We start from the raw sequence: 19,292 nt of genomic DNA, 5'->3' as shown, positions 1-19,292 counted from the left end.
TGTCTTCTGCCACGTCCAGTATCTTCAGCCACATCCAGAGTCTTCTGCCACATCGGATACTGCCCGCCACATCTGGCGCTACCTGCTGCACCGGCCTTCATCCGTGCTGAAGCCACAGCCTCCGTCTGGACTAGTTCAGGTACCCAAGCGTTACTATCTACTACTGACTTTTGTATAGACTGTGACCCGGACAGCTGCCTCTCCGCTACAGCGGAGCGGCCTAGTGGGTCCACATACCCTGTGACCGTGACAGTACGCTCAGGCCATGGAACCCACTGGCCAGCCCAAGACCGCAGTCCAGATGATACAGACGGAGATGCATGACGTACACGTCAGGATCAACTCCTTGAGGCTGTGAATGCTATCTTCGTCCGTCTGGATCTACTCACTGTTCCACCTCCGGTTCTTCCTCCTGAGGCTGTTGCTGTGCCACTGCCCGTTGCTCCTCATGTTTGTTCCGGATCCACAGTTCCTCTGCCTCTTCCTCCTCGCTACGACAGTGATCCCAGAGCATGTAGAGGATTTATTAATCAATGCACGGTTCATTTTAGGCTACGGGCTCATCTCTTCCCCTCCGAGGAAGCTACGGTAGCATTTATCATCTCCCTTCTTGCTGGCAAGGCCCTCGCATGGGCGAACCCATTCTTGGAGCAACAAGGACCTGCATCCTCAGACCTAGCCTTGTTCCTGCAGTCCTTTCGTGCCGTGTTCGAGGAGCCGGGTCGAACATCCTCTGCCACAGCTACTCTTTTTTCCCTCAAGCAAGAGGGTTCCACAGTAGGGGAGTATGCTATCTCCTTCCGTACCCTGGCAGCCGAGCTGGCATGGAACAATGAGGCACTGGTGGCGACCCTCTGGCAGGGACTGTCCTCTCATATCAAGGACGAACTGGCAGCCCGCGACCTTCCTTCTACCTTTGATGTCCTCATCCTTTTAGCCACTCGGGTTGATATGAGAATCCGGGAGCGCACTCAAGAGGTTCGACAGGAGAGCCGGGTCCGCAGACCAGCACCCTCGGTCCAGAGACCACTATTGCCTTCCCCTAGTGCGCTACCTGAAGAACCCATGCAGGTACACAGAGTCCGGTTATCTGAACAGGAGAAGCAGTGCAGACGCTCCTCTGGACTATGTATGTATTGTGGTCTTAAGGGTCATTTTGTGCGCCAATGCCCACAGAAACCGGGAAACTCCAGTACCTAGCGTTGGTTGGAGAGGCAACTCTAGGTGGAACGTCTCCAAACGTTAAAACCTCTCCCAAATTTTCGATTCCTGTGGCCATCGTCTCTGGAGAGACGTCACATCCTTCCTCCGCCTATCTTGACTCTGTAGCGGCTGCTAATTTCATCCAGAGGATCTAGTGGATCGTTTACGTCTACCCACAGTCCGTCTGGAGAGACCCCAAGCTGTTGCCTCTGTGAATAATCTACCATTGCCCGATCCGATTATGCTCATAACAGAGCCGTTGACACTATGGGTCAGAGCTCGTCACTCAGAGCAGATCACTTTCCTGGTATTACCTAAAGCTATCAATCCTATCCTGCTGGGTCTGCCATGGCTCCGCCTACACGCCCCGCTTCTTGACTGGAGTTCCGGAGAAGTTCTTCAATGGGGCTCCAGATGCCATAGCCATTGCCTGTCTCAAGTCCGTCCTGTTATGCCCCCTCTGTCTCAATCACTCTCCGGTCTACCATCTCAGTATGCCAGTTTTGCGTATATCTTCTGCAAACGAGAGGCTGAGACGTTGCCTCCACATCAGAATTATGACTGTCCCATCGAACTGGTTCCTAATGCTTCTCTTCCCCGTGGATGGGTCTATCCTCTCTCCTTGCCAGAGACTATATCTATGTCAGCCTATATCAAGGAGAATTTGGAGAGGGGTTTTATACGAAAATCTTCTTCCCCCGGCTGGGGTCGACTTCTTCTTCGTTAAGAAGAGAGATGGATCTCTTCGACACTGCATTGACTACCATGGTCTCAACCAGATCACGGTCAAGAACTAATACCCGTTGCCACGATTATCCGAGTTGTTTGATCGCATATGAGGAGCCCAAATTTTTTCTAAGCTAGATCTGCGGGGGTTTATAACCTAATCCGGATTCACTGGGGTGATGAATGGAAGATGGCATTTAACACCCGTGATGGGCACTACGAATACCTAGTGATGCCATTTGGACTGTGTAACGCTCCCGCAGTATTTCAGGAATTCGTCAATGATATTTTCTGAGATCTCCTCTATATGTGTGTTGTAGTTTATCTCGATGATATTTTGATTTTCTCCCCAGATCTGATGATCCATCGGAGGCATGACCGTCAAGTTCTTCTGCGACTAAGAGAGAATCGCTTGTATGCCAATTTGGAGAAGTGCGTCTTTGAAAAGAAGTCTTTGCCCTTCCTGGGCTACATCATCTCGGATCAAGGTCTTAAGATGGATCCTGAGAAACTAAAGTCTGTCCTGGAATGGCCACGTCCTCAAGGCCTAAGGATACATACAGCGGTTCCTGGGATTCGCCAATTTCTACCGGCAGTTTATTCTAAACTTTTCAACTCTGACGGCTCCCATCTCTACCCTTACCAAGAAGGGTGTGAATGCCAAGGTATGGACTCCAGAGGCAGAGTCCGCATTCATTAGCCTCAAGAAAGCCTTCACTTAATCTTTGATCCTCCATCATCCTGACATATCTTGGCAGTTCTCATTGGAGGTGGACGCTTCCTCTGTTGGTGCTGGTGCACTTCTGTTCCAGAGGAGCTCCAAAGGAAAGGCAGTGGTATGTGGCTACTACTCAAGACATTTTTCTTCTGCTGAGCGCAATTATTCTATTGGAGATCGGAAGCTACTGGCCATCAAATTGGCTCGGGAGGAGTGGAGACATCTTCTAGAGGGCGCAGTTCACCCCATCTTGATCTACACCGACCACAAGAACCTTACCTACCTTCAGTCTGCTCAACAACTAAATCCTCGTCAAGCCAGGTGGTCGCTGTTCTTCACCCGTTTCCAATTTCTGCTCCACTACCGTCCCGCTGATAAGAGTGTAACGTCCATGGTCGCGTGCCGTCGGGTTTACTCACCCCCCCCCCCCCGACGCCCGCAGCCATGGATCCGTGAGCGCTGGTCCCTGTCTCCTTCCCAGGAGACACCAGCACTCACTTCCGCTCCGTCCTGCTGTGTCCCGTAGGACAATTTAATCGTCATCATCATCAACTGCCACGATTTCCTGGTCTATAAGAAGGCTCCTGGCCTTCTAATCCTTGCCTGAGCATTGTTAGTCTATCCCAGTCTGTCCCGCAAATGGTCCCTTAGTGTTTCCCGTTCCAGCTGTTACCCGTGCCCTGTTACCCGTTCCTGTATTCTACTATCTGCCACGTCCAGTGTAGTCTGCCACGTCCAGTGTCATCTACCACGTCCAGTGTCGTTTGCCACGTCCAGTGTCGTTTGCCACGTCCAGTGTCTTCTGCCACGTCCTGTGTCTTCTGCCGCGTCCAGTGTCTTCTGCTTCATCGGATACTGCCCGCCACGTCTGGCGCGACCTGCCGCACCAGCCTCCATCCGGACTATTTCAGGTACCCAAGCGTTACTGTCTGCCATTGACTTTCCTATAGACTGTGACCTGGTCAGCTGCCTCCCCACTACGGTGGAGCGGCCTAGTGGGTCCACATACCCTGTGTCCGTGACACTCAGTATCTTCCAGGGACTAATGTTTGGCTGTCCTCTCGGAACATTTGTTTGAAGGTGCCCTCATACAAGTTTGATCCCAGGTTCTTTGGTCCTTTCGAGATTCTGCAACAGATAAACCCTGTCTCGAATAAGCTGCGGCTGCCTCCTACCCTCAGAATCCCCAACTTCGTTCATGTGTCCCTCCTGAAACCCGTGGTCCTGAACCGCTACAGCAAGACTTCTAGTTCCACTGTTGCTCCCAGCGGTTCTTCTGATATATTCGAGGTGAGGGAGATCCTGGACTGCAAAAGGGTAGGAGGAAGGACTTTCTATTTGGTGGACTGGAGAGGGTTTGGTCCTGAGGAGAGGTCCTGGGAGCCAGAAGAGACCCTCAGAGCTCCTGCTCTTATTAAAGAATTCCTCTCTCGCTCTGGCCCCAAGAAGAGGGGGCGTAAGAGGGGGGATACTGTAGCGTCCATGGCCACGGGCTGTCGGGTTTACTCACCTTCCGACGCCCGCAGCCATGGATCCGTTTGAGCGCTGGTCCCCATCTCCTTCCTAAGAGATGCCAGAGCTCACTTCCGCTCCTTTCTGCTGTGTCCCGTAGGGTGCGCACGCTCATGCCCGGCCTTCAAGGGCCAGCGCGCGCACATCAGAAAATCATCATGATCAACGGCCCATGATTTCCTGGTCTATAAAAAGGCCCCAGCCCTTCTGATCCTTGCCTGAGCGTTGTTAGTTTATCCTAGTCTGTCTTGCGAATGGTCCCTTAGTGTTTCCCATTCCAGTTGTTACCCGTGCCCTGTTACCTGTTCCTGTATCCCGTGCTGTTCTTGTTCCTGTGCCTACTAGTGTTGGAGTCGTGTCTACTGCACCTGCTGTCGTTTGCCACGTCCAGTGTCTTCTGCCACGTCCAGTGTCTTCTGCCACGTCCAGTGTTTTCTGCCACGTCCAGTGTCTTAAGCCACGTCCAGTGTCTTCTGCCACATCGGATACTGCCCACCACGTCTGGCGCTACCTGCTGCACCAGCCTTCATCCGTGCTGAAGCCACAGCCACCGTCTGGACTAAGTCAGGTACCCAAGCGTTACTATCTACTATTGACTTTCGTATAGACTGTGACCTGGTCAGCTGCCTCTCCGCTACGGCGGAGCGGCCTAGTGGGTCCACATCAGGGGCGGACATACCGCATGTGCAGCCGGTGCAGCTGCACAAGGGCCCCGCGTGGGAAGGGGGCCCGTTCCTCTGCTGGCCGACTCAGTTCTCAGCTGCGCGATGCTGAGGACTGAGACAGAGGCCCGTCACCCGCCGCAGCCCCCATCCTCCTGTCTCGGTCTGTGTTACAAGTGTACAAGGCTGCACTGGTGACGCGCTGCCGATGGCACGTGACCGCTGCTGCCAATAACTCCTCATTGGTGTGCTGCTGAGGACAGTAGTTCCACAGCAAATCGCTGTTGAGGGCATTGATTGGCTGCAGCGGTCATGTGCCATCGACCGCGCGTCACCACAGCAGCTTTGTAAACACAGAAAGGGATAGGGGCTGCGGAGGGGGAACGGAGGCGCCGGAGGAGGTGAGTATAGGTTTTTCATTTTCTTTGCCCACATTTAGGGACTTAGTTTAGATAAGAATTTAACCCGGAAAAAAATGTGTTACTTGTGTTCTAAACTGGTAATAAAATGTACAATATAAATCTTCCTTCATAATTTTTATTAGTAAGGTTTATTTTTATATGCATATATATGTTTAGGTAACTTTGTCGGTATTGGGGGGGGGGCGGGGGGGCCCTGGCACATTATCTGCACAGGGGCCTTTTGCAGTCTGTGTCCGCCACTGGTCCACATACCCTGTGACCGTAACAGACTGCAAATGGAGGTCCCATCAATCTTAGGTTGAGCTGTCATAGAGGTTGTTTTTGGACAATTCATATAAGCATCTACATAGCTCTATAATATATCATTGGATTTGGCCTAATCTTGAAGCTCTCGATACATCAGTTGCCCGGAGATTTACTCTTTTGCTCTTTTAGCAAAATGTTAAGAGAGGAACTATATAATAAGACCATAAATAATCAGTAAATATTCAACTCGTTTTGATATTCTATTTATCTTATCGTCTTTTATGCTGTTTATTTTTCAGTCGGGTGGAATCATGGTAACTATGGATGAAGCATGATTCAAGCTCATGTCACTTTAATGCTCATTGTAAAGTTCAACTGGAAATGACAAAAATCTTTGTTTTCAGCTTAGATTGTAAAAAGAAGAAAAGTTAGTAATACATGCAACGCAACACATGGAGCGGTTAATGATTTCTGACGGTCTCGTCTGTTACTATGAGACAAATAGGAGTGTCACGGCACGGGGTGTGGACCCACTGGGCCGTACCACGTAGCGGGATAGCAGCTGGCCAACTAGGTACAAAGCAATGTCTATACTCCAGAAAGGGTACCTGAGGCAATGTAGACAGTAGCGGAGACACAACTTGACTTTCACCGTAGATGGCACAGTGGATGCAGCGGAAGACACGACTTGACTTTCACTGTAGATGGCTCAGTAGATACGATAGCACGGGATACAGGGTACTGGCCGCAGGATCGGGTAACACTGGGAACTGGAAAACTCTTGGAGACAATTTGCAGGACAAACTTTAGGTATACAACAATGCTCAGGCAATCAGCAAGTGGCCAGAGCCCTTTTTATAGTTCAGCAGCATTCTGGGCTGATTATTGAATAATGACAGCTAGACGCAGGGGCGTAGCTAAAGGCTCATGGGCCCTGGTGCAAGAATTCAGCTTGGGCCCCCCTACCTCTCCCCAACACCACAAGACCCCTGCCGTGCCTATGGCCAGCCACCTTGCCCAACAGCCCCCCCAGTATACTTCCCCCCATAGCCGCCCCCAGACAGTATAATGCCCCCCGTAGCTGCCCCATACAGTTTAATGCTCCCTGTAACTGCCCCATACAGTATAATGCTCCCCATAACTGCCCCTGTACAGTATAATGCTCCCCGTAGCTGCCCCCACACAGTATAACGCTCCCATAGCTACCCCCCACACAGTATAATGACCCAATATAGTATAATGCCCCCATAGCAAACCCCATACAGTATAATGCCCCTCATAAATTCCCCCATACAGTATAATGCCCCATAGCAGCCCCATACAGTATAATGCCCCCATAGCAGCCCCATACAGTATAATGTCCCTTATAGCTGCCCCCATACAGTATAATGCCCCCCATAAAGTATAATGCCCCCATAGCGGCCCCATACAGTATAATGCCTCCATAGCTGCCCCGTACAGTATAATGCACCCCATAAATGCCCTCATACAGTATAATGCCCCCATAGCAGCCCCATACAGTATAATGCCCCTCATAGCTGCCCCCACACAGTATAATGCCCTCCTTAGCTGCCCCACACAGTATAATGTCCCCATACAGTATAATGCCCCCTTTAGCTGCCCCCACACAATATAAAGCCCCCATAGCTGTCTCCGTACAGTGTAATGCTCCCATAGCTGCCACCATATCACCTCCCCCAACAGTATAATGCCCCCATACGGTATAATGTCCCTCATAGCTGCCACCATATCAGCCCCCCAGACAGTATAATGCCCCTCATAGCTGCCACCATATTAGCCTCCCATACAGTAATGACCTTCATAGCTGTCACCATATCAGCCCCCCTCCTTATACAGTATAACTCCTCCATATGTGCATAATAGAAAAATAATAAAGTTACTTACCTATCCCCGTTCCCACGACGGGTGGAGGAGGAGATCCTTCTCCTCCTTTGCCCTGTGTTATGAGTGACTCGGCGCAGACAGGCAACTAAATCGCGCCTGTCTGTGCCGAGTCGCTACTAGCTCACGGCAGTAAATATTGGAGGAAGGAGCCGTCAGCTCTTTGCTCCAGAATTAAATTCAACTGCATCTGCGTCCTGAGAACGTAAATACAGTTGGAAGCAGGACCTCAGTGAGGGGTTTGCGACCCCCAGGAGGAGTGCGACCCATGTGACTGTGACATCTAAACAAACCATCCCCGTAACCAGGAAGTGCCGGCATCACGGCACATATAAACTTTGTATTAGCGTGCTGTGTGGCAACGGGGGCCCTGCGCGCCCCCCAGTCTTGTGGGCTCGGTCGCATCTGCGACCGCTGCGACCCCTATAGCTACGCCACTGGCTGGACGCGTACTGGCCCTCCAAGGCCGTGCACGCGCGGGCGCGTGCGCCCTGCGGGAAACAGTCCCAGAACCCGGAACTGAGTGCCGGCGTCTCCCTGGAGGGAGATGTCGCCGAGAGCACAGATGTCCATGGCCGGAACCATCAGAGCCTAAGTCTGAACGACGGCCCTTGGCCATAGACGTTACATGAAGTACCAAAATTCAGATTATGGTAAGATCAAGGATGGATTGGTCCACCAGAATAAAATAAGATCATTCTGATTCTGACCCAAAAAATTAGCCCCTACAAGGACCTAAAGTCCAACAGAAGACAATCTATTTGGAGGTGACTTTGGGGTAAAGAACTTCCCTTCAGGGCCATTTTTTATGGGGAGATTCACAAATAATCTATTAGCCGTTAGTAAATGGAAGTGAAAGGTGGGGTTCCAAGGTACTCCAGCCCGACAGATTTGATTATTGTGGAAGTTCGAAAACAAAAAGAAACATAACATCGGGACTCAAGAGTTGTCCATTTGACATTTATGGATCACCAGGAGTCATCCCCACAAGTTTCCCTGGATTTCCACCTTCAGATCTTCAAAATTCCAGACTATAAAGTGACTCTGAATTTCAACTTTAATGCAATTTTTGGTCCTAACCCATCTATTTTTCTATATCCAGTCAAGGAAATTAAAATTTGACTTACGTGTACAGTGTTGGACTGGGGTTTCTTGGACTCACCAGAGGAAATTATTTTGAGGGCTCACCATCCATATATACAGAACATGCATATGCTCCAAATTGGGTTGTCTACCAGTAGATCGTTTGGGCTCTTTATAGTCTCGGACCCTAGACCCACGAGAGGATCCTTTGGTACTCTGGTGGGCCAGTCCAATTCTGTGAGCGTATCACTTCATGAACCAACTTAAAGGAGAAAGTCAGTCCTATGACACATGAAAGAAGATCTCATGGGGGAAGTCTGTAGACCTCAACTGCTATTGATTTCCAGGACAAAAATTGTAATCTACAGAGTGATCAAAATTTTTGGTACCACTCACGAACGTCATCTTCTCACATGTGTCTATCACGTATCAGAAGTTCATGTTGACTGGATATCCCCTTTAAGTTGCTCAATAAAGAGGTAGAATCTTGTTAAATTCAATTTACTTTCTAGGACCCGAGGGTGTAGAAATACAGAATCAAAAATAGCCCCAAGGTTGGAATTCAGATTGACCTTATACTTTGCAAATTGATTGATTTTTATTTTTATTTTAGATGTTTTGGGATTTTTTTTATGTGATTATCTTTCTTGTCCAGTTGCATTATTCTTCTGGTTCTGATGTTACCAGAAAGCACTTTATTATTGAGTGGAGCAACATTTCAAGCAGGAAAGCTTTTACTTTAGATGTGACTGAAGTATAAGACAAGATGTAACTAAAAAATTCAAAAAATAAGCCAAACTATTTGCAAAGTTTCTCAACTATTTATATTAAGTTAAAAGAGTTTTTCTAGGTGTAAAATATTAATGGACTGTCCTTAGTATAGGTGTCAATATCTGACATGTGGAGGTCTGAATCCCGCTGGTACTGCAGCTCAGTCCCGTTGAAGTCATACCTGAGCCCTGGTGCATGACGGGGTCCAAAAGGCCCTCTGCAACATAAGAAAAAAACAGTATTATAAATGGCACATGGTGGGTGGGGGGTCCTGCTAATGTTTTTGCATTGGAGCCCAGGAACTTCAAGCTACGGCTCTAAACTGCCGGCAAGTGTGCCGGGAGTCGGACTGCCACCGATCTGGTAAAAATAGACCATCAATATTATAGTCCCAGAAGAAAACCCTTTTAAACTGTAAAATATTGTTAAATATGGAGATCCACTTTAATTATTGTCTAGATCTTTAATTGTGTGATGGGATGAGGGCAGAATTGATATCAATCTGAATTACTCCAGAAGTGAATTCCCCGCTACGTCAAGATAAGACTCCGTCTCCATGTGGTTAATCCTGAGATGTGCCAATAGCCAGGCTGACAATAATGATGGTTTTATAAGTAACAGCCTAAATTTTATTCCCGGACTCAAACTAAAATCATTTAAAAAGAGCAACATACTAATTACAAAAGATAAGAAAGTCGTTTGTTACGCGGCAGGTCGATGGTTTGGCTCCCGGTACATAATCCTGCAGAAATGAAGCTCTGATCTACTGTAGAATTAATTGCTTTGTTATTTTTGTAATTAGTGATTGCTTGTAGGTATTGATTGGTCTGAGTAATGGCCCTAAATGGTTATAATGTGTTAAAGGATTAACTCAATTCTAAGGAGACGCTGGAGCCGATGAAGTGGAAGACGACACATCAATAAGATGGGCTCTCAAGGAGCATGGAGGAGCTGATCTCCGAAGCGCACCTTCACCAATTCATCTCTCACATTCTCCCCAGGGGCAGACGTATCATATGTCCAGCGGTACAGGGGCCCTCCAAACTAAGGGGCCCGATAATAAAAAATAGATTAAAGAACAACAGTGGTGATAGGCAATGAGCACTTCACTCTTTGCCAATTGGCTGTTGGAGACCGAGGGCCCCACATATAGTTCTGCACAGGGGTTTTCTTTCTGTGTTCACCTTCGATTCTCCCTTTTTTCTCTCATCTTCTATTTTATTTTTATTTCTCTTACCTTTTAAGTTGGCCTTATACATGAGAGAAGAGTCAGTCAAACTTGCAGATATCGACAAGATCGGATGACAACTTCGCTTGCATGGTGACCCGCCAAATGAATCCCGATAAAGGCTGGAGATAAAGAAATATCCACCATAAACATGCATACTTGACTCGACCAATAAGGAGAGGGGAATAAGCCACTGCCTGTTCGCGGGAACAAAGGATCGGGCACGTTGAAATCCAGTATGCCCGATCCCTCTTTCCCCCAACATCTGCCAGGGATCGGGCATATTGGATTTCAACATGCCCAATTCTTTGTTACATCGGTATATAAGCTGATGTCAGAGGAGTCAGGCAGCGGCTTATTCCTCTCTCCCCATTGGCTGAGCCAATTGTGTATGTTTAGTATGGAGTTGCGAAGAATAAATATCTCATGTGTATGGCCGACATAAAGGAGTTTTTCCATGAAGGGCATTTATGATATATCCACCTCTGGGACCCACATCTATCTCTAGAATGGGGCCCCCTAAACACTGTCCTAGCTTTTTGTGATCAGGCTGCCTCCCGGCCACTTACTGATTACATGGTTGGGAGTTACAGAAACAGCGTAACTCGCTGAGCTATGCTGTTTCCATAACGCCCAAAAACTGAATAGTAGTTACGGAAACAACGTAGCTTGCATGCTACGCTGCTTCCGTAACTGCCTTTCATTATTTTGGGAGTTACGCTGTTTCCGTAACTTCCGACCATACAATCAGTAAATGGCCGGGAGGCAGCGTGAGCACAAACAGCTAGAACAGGGTTTAGGGGGCCCCGTTCTAGAGATAGGTGCATGTCCCAGAGGTGGAACCCACATCTATCTGACATTTATGACATTTCCTGTGGATATGTCATAAAAGCCCTTCATGGGAAAACCCCTTTAACTTTCTATTTTGTAGTTTTCAGTTTTATCACTTTCTTCTCTTATCTTCAGCTTTTCCATTTTAGACTCCAATCTTTCTTTATCCTTTGCAGTGGTGTACAGAGGATGGGGGAAGGGGGTACAGGAGGGATAAATATTAGAGCCCTTTCAGGTGCTGCTTGAAATATCCAAACTCCTTCCCACCAGCAATAAGTACTGGTGCTCTCAACCCATTTTTATGGTTCCTTTTCTTCCCACATTGCAGCACATGTGGACACCACACCCACACATTAAAATGGGGACAAGTCCAACCTGGAATAGTCCCCTCTCTTCAGGGGCCCCATAGCAGCCACAGGAGCTGTCTCTATAGTATCTACGTCCTTTTGTTTTCCTTCTTTCAGTAGTTTTTTTTCCTCTTTTCTAGATTTCCGTTTGTCCCTTATTTCTCCAATCTTCCACCTTTTCACATTCTTCTCAGATCCTCACACTTACCGAAATTTTAACCAATTTTCCAGTCTTCATCATCTTTCAATTTTCTTCCTCAATCTTTGGCTTTTCCCATTTCTAAGGTAACTTTGAGCTTTTCCATTGTCTTCTCCAGGCTTCTTCTTCCTTTCTATTGTCTTCTCCAATCTTTATCTTTTCCATTTTCATCTCCATCCAGGCTATGGACACCATTCACATGGAAAAAAATATTTTTATATATGTTAGTGGTTACATTGAGTTTCACTGGTCAGAGTAAGTTTCGGGCTGCAATCTACAATCCTTTATTCATTTTCAGCTCCCTGATATTCAGTTTGCCTCCCAGTAATACTTGCTGGATGTGAGGTCTGTGACTCCAGGATGCTGCTGCCTTCACTTGCTCTCATGTATCAGCACAGCTTCATTCTATTACTGCTTCTCTCTACACTGATAGCCTGTGTGATTCTTCCTCCTTCTCTGTTTTCCCCCTATCGTTACTCTAATACTCACAACCTGTGTAATCTGCCCTCCCTGAACACTTGGATGCTTTCTCCATCTCCACACTCTAATCTGCCATGTACAACCTCCTGCCCCTCACTGCTCTCTGACACTGAAAGAAGAGAGGGGGAGAGCAGAGAGAGATGACACAGAAAGGAGCAGTGTACTGTCAGAATAAAGTCAGAGTTTTCAGGATACCAACTATATGCAGGAGTTACACAAACTTACACGAACATTTTTAATAAGGACTATTTAAAAAGTTGTTTAATTTTGCATTTGGGATCAAATGAACAAAAAAAAAAAAAAATCAGTGAAAGGTGTCCATAGCCTTTAAGTTATTAACTTTCTTCTCTAGCCCTTAGCTTTTCCCTTCCCGTCCAATCTTCAGCCTTTCGATTCTTCTCCTTAGATTCTTTAGCTTGTCCAACATTTCTTATCTTTGACCTTGACTAATTGTTAGCTTGCTTTGAGCTCCTCCATTTTTTTTTACAGACTTCTTTTCCATTTTCCTCTTTATCAATCAAATTTCTACTTTTCGTCTCTAATCTTAACTTTTAACTTTCTCTCCCCTGTCTCTTTCTTTACATTTTTCTTCTCCAATACTTCAAGCTTGGACATTTTGTAGCCTACAGTACCTCCAGCTTTTCCATTTCTAGTCTTCTTCAGCTTTTCCATTATTTTCTCGAATCTTCAGCTTTCCCATTTAGTTTTCACTTTCAGCAGTTTCACATTCTTCTCTGACCATCAGCTTTTCCCATTTTTTTTTTTGTTACCTGTAGCTATTTCCTTTTGATGAAACCTTCAACTTTTTTTTTTTTTTTTTTTTTTACTTTTTCAAATTTGACATTTTTCTTTCAAATTCTGAATTTTCACATATTTTTGTCCATTTTCTTTGTTAAAGGGAAGGTGTCACGAAAAAATATTTTTTTTTATGTTTTTGCTTTTAGTATGTTATTAAAATAAATGTTATTTATTTGTGTTTTTGTGTTTTACTTTTTTCTTTTTTCTTTATTTTACTTCTCTATGGGGGCTGCCATTATTTTTTCATCTCTGTATGTGTCGATTAACAATGGAATACGGCACACACATCCCCATAGTGAATGCAAATGGGAGCCATTCCATTCACTATAGCGTACGCCATCTGTGTGGGAACGGCGCATGCGCCGCTCCCACACAGTCCAAAAGGAAGGTCTTCGGCCGAGCGACATCCGGCACCATTTTCATGTGGACCGGAAGTCGCGGCCGGACAGTAAGATGACTACTTCCGGTCGCGGCTTCCGTCCATATGTTCAGAAGCAAGGTCTAGGAGCGGACAGAGCGGAGGCGGCAGGAGCAGGTAAAGTTATGTTTGTGTATGTTCGTGTTATACTGTGTATTTACCACTGTATCATCCTCCTACACTGTGCATTCGCTCAAAAAATGGCGGCACACAGTGTAGGAGGTTTGAACATTCAACCCCCTCCTTTCTCCTGGCACTAGCCAGGATAAAGGAGGGGGGATTGTTTGAGGACGCTAGAGCGAGTGTGTCCTCTCCAATATTGCAGCATAAAGCAATGAAGTTGCTTTACCACCTGCCAATGCTGCAATTTTGGGAATTGCTCCCTCTAGTGACCAGCACATGGAAATGTTATAAATTAGAATCTAATTTATATTATTTCCTGACTTGTGAAAAATTTTTAAAAATTAGAACAATGTTTAATCATTTATATACTAACAGATTAACTAAAAAAAATAAATAATTCTAGCGACACATTCCCTTTAACTGGTTGCCGACACAGGACGAGTATGCTCGTCCTGAGCGGCGAGCAATTCGCGCATTAGGACGAGCATACTCGTCCTGTGTGACAGCCGTCCCTGCGCGCGTCTGTGCGTGCGATCGAGAGCGGGGCAACGGCTGTAATACACAGCCACGGCCCCGCTCTGACAGCGGAGAGAAAAGAAACATCTTCTCTCCGCCGTTAACCCTTTGAACGCCGCGATGAAAGCAGATCACGGCGTTCAAGGAGAGGGGACTGCACATTGATCGCGTCACAGAAAATAACTGTGACGCAATCAAAGCCCACAACTCATATGGCCAGACAGCCCAGGGTCCATTGAAGGACCCCAGGGCTGTCTGAACATATTTCCTGTTGTTAGGGCATACTGAGGTATGCCCTAACAACTGCCTGTGTACAATCAGTATATAGATCTATGCCAGTACATTACAGTTACAAAATCAAAATCAAAATGATAAATCCCTTTATGGGATTATAAAAAAAAGTTAAATGAATGTAAAAAAAAATTTATGGTAAATAAATAAAAAGTTAAAAATACACAGAAACACACATTTTTTATAATAAATCAACTTTTTTAAATATAAGTCCCAAAACATGAACTAATATAGACATATTTGGTATCGCCACGACCGTAACAAACTGTACAACAAATGTATGACATTATTTATGATGATCGGTGTATGATGTAAAAAAAAAAATATTAAAACTGCAGCAGAACTGCTTTTTTTCTGCATTTTTGCCAAAATAAAAATTTATAGAAATTAAACGATAATGTATTCGTACCAAAAAATGGTACCTACATAAAGTACAACTCGTCCCGCAAAAAAAAAAGTCTCATACAACTACGTCGTACAAAAAATAAAAGCGTTATGAGCGTCGGGATGCAAAGAGGGGAAATGTAAAAAAATTGCTCTGTCCTCAAGGCCAAAATTGGCCGTGTCCTTAAGGGGTTAACCTCAACAGGCTTTTCCAGGATTAGAATAAAAGGTCTGCTTTTATTTCCATAAACAGCCCCACTCTTGTTCATAGGCTTTGCTTAGTATTGCAGCTCAGCTCCATTCACTTGAATACTGCAATACCAATCACAGCCAATGGACAAGAGTGGCGCTGTTTCTAGAAAACGAGCAGTCCCTTTTTTTCCGATCCCTTTTGTTTTTTCCAGTTTTTTCGTTCCAATTTCTCATCCTTCATATTTTTTTTTATTTTCTTATATTTTCCTTTAAGAAGCATATAATGAATATTATGAACAATACTGAGCGGCAATCTTTGTTTTTCATGTTCTTTTTCTGACAAGATTTCTTCATTTTCTCTCCTTTAGTAAGAGTTGTACTCATTCTGCTGCTCCATTAGATGTGAGACGACCCAGGGGAATAATTTGAGTCTTTTGTTCTAATTTCTTCTCTGTAAAGATCAATAATTAACACAAAAAGAGAAAATGGAAAGCGGCGCTTTTATCACAAAAACATTACGGAAGAATCTCTATCTGTAGACATTAAGTGAACTAGAAATGAGACAAGGTATTATAAATATATGATTTTTGTAGATTTTATTTGCTTATTTAAAAGAGGCCACATTTACACAGGGCAGAAAAGGCAATTCTTTAGCTCCATCATATACAGTATGCAGAGGCGTAGCTAGGTTCTCCTGCACCCGGGGCAAAGTTTGGAGCTCCCCCCCCCAACTTATTTCCCAATATCTCCTTCCCCCTCGCCATGTTTGCTTTTTCTACCAATCAATGAGGTGTAATTTTGTTTCACAATATTTTTAATGTAACTCGAGCATAAAAACATTTCTACATTTTACAAGCGATCTAGTTCTATAAGGGAATTAACATAAAAATTAAAAGAAAATAAATTAAAGAGGCCACACACTTGTAGATAGTGCCACACACAGCCCCTGTCTTGTAGATAGTGCCACACACAGCCCCTGTCTTGTAGATAGTGCCACACACAGCCCCTGTCTTGTAGATAGTGCCACACACATTCCTCCTTGTAATTAATGCCACAAACAGCCCCTCTCTTGTAGACAGTACCACACATCCCCCTGTTGTAGATAGTGCCACACACATCCTGTCTTGTAGATAGTGCCACACACAGCCCCTCTCTTGTAGATAGTGCCACACATCCCCCTGTTGTAGATACCGCCACACACAGCGCCCCCCCCTTGTAGATAGCTCCACACAGCCCCCTTGTAGATAGTGCCACACATCCCCCTTGTAGATAGTGCCACACAACCCACCTTGTAGATAGTGCCACACATCCCCCTTGTAGATAGCTCCACACAGCCCCCCTTGTAGATAGTGCCACACAACCCATCTTGTATACAGTGCCACACAGCCCCCCTTGTAAATAGCGCCACACTGCCCCCCCCCCCCCCTTGTAAATAGCACCACACTGCCCCATTGTAGATAGCACCACACTGCCTCCCTTGTAGATAGTACCACACACAGCCCGCTTCCCCCCTTGTAGATAGCAGCACACTCCACCCCTTGTAAATAGCGGCACACTGTAAACAGAGCGGCGAGTGATAGCCTACCGCTACCACTCTCCCTGACGTGACTTACCGGAGGAGCCGAGGAGGTCATGCGGCGCAGTCAGCGGCGGAGTTCCTGCTGACTAGGGTCAGTGACAGCCCGGGAATGGACCAGTCCAGTCACCTGACCTGAGTCATCTGACCTCATATCACTGACGTGAGGTCAGGTGACAGGTCAAGTGACTGGACTGGCCCCCTCCCTGGCCATCACAGACCCTAGTCAGCAGGAACTCCGCCGCTGCATGAACTTATGGCTCTTCCTAAAGCTGATCGCTGCTGCAGGTGTCCGACATACAGGGCGCCTATCAACAGCGATCAGCTGCTCTGCGTCGCCCCCCCTTTCCATACCACCTAGTTACGGCCGGGGCACCTGCCCCGCCTGCCCCTCCCATAGCTACGCCCCTGCAGTATGTAGATGGGGAGTATTATTAAAGGGCTTTTCCAATCTTATGTAGATAATGCTTCGTTATTGTATATAATTAAACTTTCTATTATACTTTGCATTTTAATTCCTCATTATTTTTAAGATCTCTGTTTTTTTTTTTTTTCAGGGGCTGACAACCTTTCTGACAGTTCATAGCCACCCTGATAATGTTACTTCTGCCACAATCTGGGCCGTGCATAATCAAGTCCGACCCAGTATCTCTGTCAAATTGCAGCTGGACTTTAAAATCCATAAAGGGGTAGCCCCATGTAGACTACTGCTTTCCATATGCTCTATTAGGGCATATGGACATCATATTAAGCTATAACGGACAGCTGTTAACAAAGAGCAGTTCTTATTTTGGAAGACCCGGTCCGCAGTTTGGCATTTTCTTAAAGGGACACTCCGGCCAAAACAAAACTTTCCTATGTGTACCATTCTGGTATTCCATGTGTCAGTCTCTCACCTGTATTTTTTTCTCTATATATCAGACTGGGGTTGTTGCTTAGCAGCAGTGTGAATCAGGCTCGGTGACTACTTTCTCTACTTGAGTCCATGGATCAATGTGTCACCCATCACAGGCTTCAGCAGTTCCTGGACCACACTAGTATTACACAGGGGGGACAGAAACTTCTATCATCAGCTCCCACCGATACTTAGACCGGTTCCTGTCACACAGATATAATGTAGAAGAATATAGTGCAGCCTCCCTGTCTGTATACTTATGGTTTCTCAGCTTATTTAGGAGACTATAGAGAGAATGATAATCACAGTGTCCCCCAGCATGCAGAAATGGTATGGTCTTTAGCTGGTCATGTGATGCTGTGCTGAAACATCATGGGATTGATAGCAAAGCAGAGAGGACGTGGCCGGCCGTGCTCATCTCCTGAAATACTCTGTGCTACCTTAAACTCTGTGGACAGGTCAGGATCCTGTTTCTTTTAAATACTGCTGGGGAACCCGCTCGATCCACTATATAAGGCTGCGCTACAGTGCAGCATTTAAAAGAAACAGGATCCTGACCTTTCGACAGAGTTTAAGGCAGCACAGAGTATTTCAGGAGATGAGCGTGCGGATCTTGTGCGGGGTGGTGACTTGCCAATCATGTGAAGGTGTTATTGAGGACAGGAGTGGAGGAGAGGTAACAGACTGAGCTACGTAATGGTAAGAGCAGAGTTCACAGCAGCACAGAGTATTTCAGGAGAGGAGCGTGCAGATTCTGTGCTGCTGTGAACTCTGCTCTTACCATTACGTAGCTGTCAGTCTGTTACCTCTCCTCCACTTCTGTCCTCAATAACACCTTCACATGATTGGCAAGTCACCACCCCGCACAAGATCCGCACGCTCATCTCCTGAAATACTCTGTGCTGCGGTGACTTGCCAATCATGTGAAGGTGTTATTTAGGACAGAAGTGGAGGAGAGGTAACAGACTGAGAGCTACGTAATGGTAAGAGCAGAGTTCACAGCAGCACAGAATCTGCATGCTCCTCTCCTGAAATACTCTGTGCTGCTGTGAACTCTGCTCTTACCATTACGTAGCTCAGTCTGTTACCTCTCCTCCACTCCTGTCCTCAATAACACCTTCACATGATTGGCAAGTCACCACCCCGCACAAGATCCGCACGCTCATCTCCTGAAATACTCTGTGCTGCTGTGAACTCTGCTCTTACCATTACGTGGTGACTTGCCAATTATGTGAAGGTGTTATTGAGGACAGGAGTGGAGGAGAGGTAACAGACTGAGAGCTACGTAATGGTAAGAGCAGAGTTCACAGCAGCACTGAATCTGCACGCTCATCTCATGAAATACTCTGTGCTGCCTTAAACTCTGTGGACAGGTCAGGATCCTGTTTCTTTTAAATGCTGCACTGTAGCGCAGCCTTATATAGTGGATCGAGCGGGTTCCCCAGCAGCATTTAAAAGAAACAGGATCCTGACCTGTCCACAGAGTTTAAGGCAGCGCAGCACAGAGTATTTCAGGAAAGGAGCGTGTGATTGGCTGCAGAGGCCGCTGCAGCCTGTGATTGGCTGCAGAGGCGGTCACGTGGGATGAAGTGTCATCCCTGGAGGCCGGCCTTCTGACGTCATCCTGACGTGCGTGACCGCCACTACAGCCTGTGATTGGCTGCAGCGGCGACATGGATGAAACGTCATCGCTGGAGGCCGGACAGGAGGAATGTAAGTATGAACTTATTTTTTTTTTATTACATTAAAATTATATTTTCTGTGCGCCG

The sequence above is a fragment of the Rhinoderma darwinii genome, chromosome 2, assembly GCF_050947455.1.
Source record: "Rhinoderma darwinii isolate aRhiDar2 chromosome 2, aRhiDar2.hap1, whole genome shotgun sequence".
NCBI classification, from domain to species: Eukaryota; Metazoa; Chordata; class Amphibia; order Anura; family Rhinodermatidae; genus Rhinoderma; species Rhinoderma darwinii.
Note: the sequence above shows the minus strand (reverse complement) of the source record.